We start from the raw sequence: 7,761 nt of genomic DNA, 5'->3' as shown, positions 1-7,761 counted from the left end.
AAGCTGTTTGCCCAACGCCATCCTAACCAGTGCAATCCTCTCAGCCTGTGCTATGGCCCAAGCCAAACATCATCACCCTCGACAAGGCTCTTCTCCGGGTCCACCAGCAGCATTTTCCTGGAGCAATTTCAGCCCCACTGCCCCAACCCATAGAAGTGTCACACGTGAAGATGGATATTGGCTCAGTCTTCGTCCTTCGGGAGAGCCCCAACAAGGCCAGTCTTCTGCATGACCTCAGTCATGCAGTCGGTGGTTCTTGCTAGTTGATCGGTCTGTCTATTCATCCCCGATATGAGGATGGAACCATGTATCCCATAGCGAGTAGTTTCGTTTAGCGCGTAGCGCGTATGTGCTTGTTGTATGCTGGTACTATTGTAACCCATATGCTGTGTCATTTGCTTGCTTGCTTTTGTTTGTGTGTTTGTTTTTGCTCGTCTATCTGTCAAACAGAAATGTTTGATAGGGTTGGCAATGTGTGCTAACAAGATTTTAATCAGCAGAACACATACACTAAAAACAACATTGACTCGTCCCGAGTCTTTAATAAAATACGCACTGCATAGGTATATGTATACCAGGAGTACATATACCCACTAGTATTAAAACACCTTAGTGTGAATTGTCTGATGCGTTTTTCCGTTGCATGTTTTTGCATCTGTCTATTTCTTTAGATTTTACTGCATACTGCACGCATACCCGGTTCACCCATGAGTACATTTGAGCACTACTCAGGGGAATGCAATGCCACATATCCCTCTCTATCTGTGCATCCCCCGTATGCCAGATTTTCCAAACCCGGAACCTCAAAGAGGCCATTGTCATCTGGCCATTTCTCGTCCCCGATTCTTTTTCGTGAACCCAATTGTGTTTCCGGAGAAACACTGCCAGCTTTATTTCTTTTGTTCCATTACAACTTCCCGATACAGATTTCAACTCCGATTCTACCTCGACACCTACATTTCGTGGAGCGATCCGCGAAATTTTTCCCGTGCCCTAAATCGACTCCTGAGCTAGCGTAGCCACCTCACCTGCATCTGGACCCCTTCTCCACCACCATCACTGCCTTGCATGGCGCAGCAAGTCATCATCACTGCTCCACCGCAGCACGCGATTACTCCGCCGTCGCAAAGCGACAGAGAATCAAGCGTGGTGAAGGACTACCCCGTGCACCATCTTCTTCCACACCTCGAGCCAATAGCCGCGCGTTGTCTCGAGCTTGCTCCTTCCTGATGAGAATCACCAGGAGGATCGATGAGCCGATCAGCGTGCCCAGCAGTGCCACGAGGAACAACCGTAGCGCGACCAAGAACACCTCCTTGCCGAAGGAGCTCGGCTCGATCTCGCTCAAACTGAAGAGGTAGTAGAGTGGCATTGTGTTTGTATGTTGGAAGCAAGTCGCATTGCCGTTTTTATAGCCCAACCCTGGTGTACGGTGAGCGGAGTCCAGGAAACTCGCTCGTCTCCCGATCACCTGCGTCCAGGAGGCGAATCCGCGAGCAGTGCCGACAAGGTGCTGGCCCGTGACATGAGTGCTCGCTGCACCGGTGCCGTGCATGCCGCGCACTACGGCGCTAGGGACCTCATCGCCGTAGGAGCTAGATGCGCACCGCGCCAAGCTACATATGAAGCAGTAGCACAGGAGAAGCAGCTAGCCGGAGGTAGAAGAAGGAGGCTTCCGGTGGGCCCTGGACCAACGTGTCAGCAGGTGAGTCCACTGCTCACTGGGTGCATCTAGCAATTTTTTGAGAGTTTGATCTCGAGTGCCCCTAGCCGTGGATATACCCGTGTTTGCCCCAATCTCTTCCTGGGTGTACCAATTATCGGTGCCCCAACTCGTTCCAGTTTGACCAAAGGGTTAAACTTTAACCCAGAGATTTTTCCCCGGAGTGGTTATCTTTTCATTGTACTATAACCCTAGGAATCTCGAGGACGAGATTCTTTTTAAGGGGGGAAGGTTTGTAATAGCACCAAAATTGGGTTATCAATTTTTGTGTTGTTATTCCTTCCTGGCACTCATTTTCAAAAATATTTCTCCTGAGTTTTGCTGATGACTCTGAGATTTCTTGTCATTTCCAACCTTTCAAAACTTGCTCATGTCTTTTTGAGTGGGCAAGACCTTAGTTGCAGCATCTTAAACTCTCTCAAACCCTAATTCCCAATTTTTGGGATTTGAATATGCCCTTTGTGATTTCAAAGGGGCTATCATTTTCCTCGATCTGTTGATCATCCCATCTGTTCCTAGACACCCTCCTATCCTTTTCAACCTTGGATATGCAAAAATATTGCCAAGTCCCATGCAATATTTTTGAATTATGATTTATTCCTTTTCTTGCCTTTCTGAGGAATAAAATCAAAAGGCATATCTAGCCATCTCCTAAATTCATGTGAATTTGTGGAGTTGATATTTATGCCTAACCCAAGCTCTGGCAATTATATTGGCCATATTAAATAAGGAAAATTGCCCTTTCCTATTTAATGCCAATATTGCATTTCTGCCATTTTCTAAAGGAACTACTATTTTTATAAAGGGAAAATTCCCACATAAATTGTGGAGCTTGTCCTTGCTATATAATCACTAGTTCCATCATCACCTCATGTTCATCAGTTTAAAAATTGGGCACATGATCCAATGCAAGTTTCTGCCTTCTCTAAAATTTTGCAAAGGAAGTGCTTCATTCCTAATTCCTATTGAGCTGCAAATTGGCAAGGTGATTAATATTGATAAATCACCCATGGATACCAAAGATGAGCTCAATCCAATTATCCTAGCTCCCTATGAGATTTTTCAAATTTTCTGACCAGATTGTCACCTTGTGAAGGAAGTACCTTCATAGAGTTTCCAAATGGGATGAAACTTTTGCATCCTCTCAAGTATCCCAAATAATTAGCGTTCACCCAAATTCAGCTCATTGCATTGAGCTATGTGAGCATAAGAGCAATTCTTGTTTTCTGCCCAAATTTTCTGTTTGTGAAGCAAGTATATTTTATGTTGCTCCATTATGGCTGAAAATAATTCCAAGCCTTCTCCTATCCATATAAACCACCTACCCAAGAGTTCGGATAATTCCATTTAGCCAATATTTTCCTAGAATTTTCCCAAGTTTCTGGTCAAAAGTAATGCTTGTGAAGCAAGTACCAATTTGGCAAGTCCATTTGGTGTTATCTTTTTATAGCATCTACTTATGACCAAATCATGAAGATTTGCCAAGTTATAGATCAATCCAACCCCCTAGTGAGTTCTTCATCATCATTTAGTTTCTGGACCAGATTTGGCATTTGCACAGCTACTATGTTAAATCATTGTCATAATGAGCTCATAATTCCCAGGACCGTAGTCCTTGCTACCCTAAGCCTCCTAGACATCAAGTTTGCCATTTACCCTCTCTGGTTTACTCTCTAGGATGTTGCCAAGTTTGCAACAGCAAACTTGTGGAGCTTGGTTTACTCAGCTCTATTTGTCTCTACCCAAACCTTTACCGTAGTAACACTCTATCTATGAAGGACTATGCAGTAGACATGAGCTGGCATCAGTAAAACCTCCAGAGTGTGCTATGCTAGTGGTGACCACAAGGGCAGCCAGCCAAACGGTGGTCTAGCCACTGTTCTCGTCGGCAACGCTGCTCCGACCGTCTCTGGCCTCGCCATTAATGTCCCACAGCTCCCCCTCGCCGTCCTATTCCCCCTGGACCTGTGGCCCCCTCTGTTTTCTTCTCCGGCGAGCTGTTCTAAAGACCAAACAGTGAGCGCCTGTGGGCCCGTCTTCTTCCTCGCTCCTGTCCTCTTCCTCCGTTCGTCTCCGTGAGCCTCTGCTGCTCATCGTGATTCCTCCTCGTCGCCTTCCCGCCGCTGCCCGTGAGCCTTGGCCGCGCCTGCCGACGCTATGACGTCACTGACTCGCGGACACGTCGCCCGCCGCAGCCAATTCCTCCCCTCCTTCCCGAGCTCTCCCTGCGGCTATTTAAGCATGCCCCGAGCTCTCTCGCAGTCCACCATCCCTCCCTGAGCCTCACCCCGAGCCTAGAGCCCCTCCCTGACCTCCATACCCGCCATGGCCATCATCAGTGACCAGCTAAATTCATGACCACTGGAGCCCCTTTCTCCCTCCTAGCATCCCCACCAGACCCTCCAAACTCCGGCGGACCCTCCCAGCTCCTCGCCTCGTCGCCGGAGCCACCGTGGTCACGCGCCCAAGTTCGGCTGCCGCACTCATCCTCGGTCGCCGCTAGCCGCCGTCGTTATGCTCCGTCCTGGCGGTGCTGCGGGGTCCAAGAGGATGCACGGCCTCTCCTCGCACTCGCCGATGCGCTCACACCAGCGGGAGGTGGCCGGAGTTGGCCGGGCCGGCGCCGGCCTCGCTGCTGCCTCGCCCCTCCTCTGATCTATGCGTGGTGTCGGGAGAAAGAAGAAGGAGCGGGAGGAGAGGGATAAGTCAACGTGGGTCCCACCCGTCAGCCGCACAAGGTGTGGGCTGACGTGGATAAGTGGACGCGCGTTTTGCCGAAATACGCGTTTAGTTTTTCCTCCAGTTGCCTGTTGGCTGAAAAAAATTCACCGATAGGTCCCTGAACTTCAACCCTTCGTATCTCGACAACCGTAACTTCGAATCAGGTGATTCCACAGCCCATGTTTTCGTTTCGTTGAGTCCTTTCTAATGAGATCATTTTCACCATGTTTGCACATTCTGAAAATGACCATTTTTCCCTTGTCCATAAACAGCCCCTCCGAGAGAGAACTGTTTCCGGTAAATTTTTCTGCGGTTGTTTCTCACTTCTTCTCGGAGTATTTGTCGACCCCCAGGCAAGCCAACCTCTTCTCATGAGCCCTGAACTTGCATGTTGACTTTGCTAGCACCTTGTGTGTGTGTAGTTGCAGTTATTTCTTCTTGTTTTCATCTGTAGTTATTCCGTTATGCTTATCATGCATGCTTGTGTTTTCATGCTATCTTTTGCCATGCTAGTTAGAATGTTGTTATTGATAATGCCATGTCACTACTCTACTTTATTTTCATGTCATTTTTATAAAATGCTATGATAATTGTAGTGCACTGTTGGTATGCTAGTACTTGGCACTGTCATGTTCTTTGTGCTATGGTTGTTCACTTGAGAAGTTTGATATTTTGTTCATGCGTTGTATGTTGCATGCTCATTGTTGCATTCATGTTCATGATGATGGAGAAGGAAATAAAATGACTTAATAATAACAAACCTCCTCCGTCATCGATGGGATCGAGTCATTGTGCCGCCAAATAAAACTTTTTCAGTGCAGCCACATTTGCCGGTATGGGACGACCTTAATGCGATCTATTGTCGTGCCTCTAGTCGGTGCCTCCAACTAGGGAAGGTTATGGGCGCGCGCTACCCTGATCAGGTAGGCGGACATAAGCCTTGTGTGCCCGTTGTTGAGTTTATGGTACCGGGTCCCCGTGTGGGATCGTGGCCACGACGGTGGTCGTTGTGTCTTTGGTAGACACGGGGCCACCCAGGACTAGCCCAGTGGGGAGTGAGTCGGAGTGGCCGAGAGAGTGTCATGACAGTAGGTCGGTTTCGTCGGAATGTCATTGGTCCACCCGAATGGGATGACGAGGCCATGGGTTCCGTGGTGTGGGAACAGTGTGCTACTAAAGGAAATATGCCCTAGAGGCAATAATAAAGTTATTATTTATTTCCTCATATCATGATAAATTTTATTATTCATGCTAGAATTGTATTACCCGGAAACATAATACATGTGTGAATACATAGACAAACATAGTGTCACTAGTATGCCTCTACTTGACTAGCTCGTGAATCAAAGATGGTTAAGTTTCCTAACCATAGACATGAGTTGTCATTTGATTAACGGGATCACATCATTAGGAGAATGATGTGATTGACTTGACCCATTCTGTTAGCTTAGCACTTGATCGTTTAGTATGTTTCTATTGCTTTCTTCATGACTTATACATGTTCCTAAGACTATGAGATTATGTAACTCCCGCTTACCGGAGGAACACTTTGTGAGCTACCAAACATCACAACGTAACTGGGTGATTATAAAGGTGCTCTACAGGTGTCTCCAAAGGTACTTGTTGAGTTGACATATTTCGAGATTAGGATTTGTCACTCCAATTGTCGGAGAGGTATCTCCGGGCCCTCTTGGTAAAGCACATCACCATAAGCCTTGCAAGCAATGAACTAATGAGTTAGTTATGGGATGATGCAGTACGTAACAAGTAAAGAGACTTGCCGGGAACGAGATTGAACTAGGAATTGAGATATCGACGATCGAATCTCGGGCCAGTAACATACCGATGACAAAGGGAACAACGTATGTTGTTATGCGGTTTGACCGATAAAGATCTTCGTAGAATATGTAGGAGCCAATATGAGCATCTAGGTTCCTCTATTGGTTATTGACCGGAGACGTGTCTCGGTCATGTCTACATAGTTCTCGAACCCGTAGGGTCCGCACGCTTAAAGTTAGATGACAGTTATATTATGAATTTATGTGTTTTGATGTACCGAAGGTTGTAGAAGTCCCGGATGTGATCACGGACATGACGAGGAGTCTCGAAATGGTCGAGACATGAAGATCGATATATTGGATGACTATATTCGGACACCGGAATGGTTCCGGGGGTTACCGGATATATATCGGAGTATCGGGGGTTACAGGACCCCCCCCCCTTGGGAAGCTATTGGGCCTTATGGGCCTTAGTGGAAAGGAGAGAGGGAGGCCAGGAGGTGGCGCGCGGCCCCCCTTGCCCCAATCCGAATTGGAAAAGGGAAGGGGGCGGCGGCCCCCCTTCTCCTTCCTTCTCTCCACCTCCTCCTTCCCCCTTCTCCTACATGGAATAGGAAAGGGGGGCCAAATCTACTTGGAGTAGGATTGCCCCCCCTTGGGCGCGCCTCTCCCCTTGGTCGGCCCTCTCCTCCTCTCTCCTTTATATACGGAGCAGGGGGGCACCCCATATACACAACAATTGATCATTGATCTCTTAGCCATGTGCGGTGCCCCCCTCCACCATAGTCCACCTCAATAATATCGTAGCGGTGCTTAGGCGAAGCACTGCATCGGTGGAACATCATCATCGTCACCACGCCGTCGTGCTGACGGAATCTCCCTCAAAGCTCGGCTGGATCGGAGTTTGAGAGACATCATCGAGCTGAACGTGTGCTGAACTCGGAGGTGCCGTGCGTTCGGTACTTGATCGGTCGGATCGTGAAGACATACGACTACATCAATCGCGTTGTGCTAACGCTTCCGCTTTCGGTCTATGAAGGTACGTGGACAACACTCTCCCCTCTCGTTGCTATGCATCACCATGATCTTGCGTGTGCGTAGGAAAATTTTGAAATTACTACGTTCCCCAACAGTGGCATCCGAGCCTGGTTTTATGCGTTGATGTTAGATGCACGAGTAGAACACAAGTGAGTTGTGGGCGATACAAGTCACACTGCTTACCAACATGTCATACTTTGGTTCCAAAGTCGATGTGATCGTCGTCGGCATGCTACCTCTACATCTACCTTCGGGATTAGTTTTAGACCTAAATAATTGTTATTTGGTGCCAGCGTTGAGCATGAACATTATATCTGGATCTTGTTTGATGAGACGGTTATTCATTTAAATCTGAGAATAATGGTTGTTCTATTTATATGAGTAATATCTTTTATGGTCATGCACCCTTAAAGAGTGGTCTATTTCTGATGAATCTCGATAGTAGTGATACACATATTCATAAAGTTGAAGCCAAAAGATGCAGAGTTGATAATGATAGTG

The sequence above is a fragment of the Triticum dicoccoides genome, chromosome 3B, assembly GCF_002162155.2.
Source record: "Triticum dicoccoides isolate Atlit2015 ecotype Zavitan chromosome 3B, WEW_v2.0, whole genome shotgun sequence".
Lineage (NCBI taxonomy): Eukaryota > Viridiplantae > Streptophyta > Magnoliopsida > Poales > Poaceae > Triticum > Triticum dicoccoides.
Note: the sequence above shows the minus strand (reverse complement) of the source record.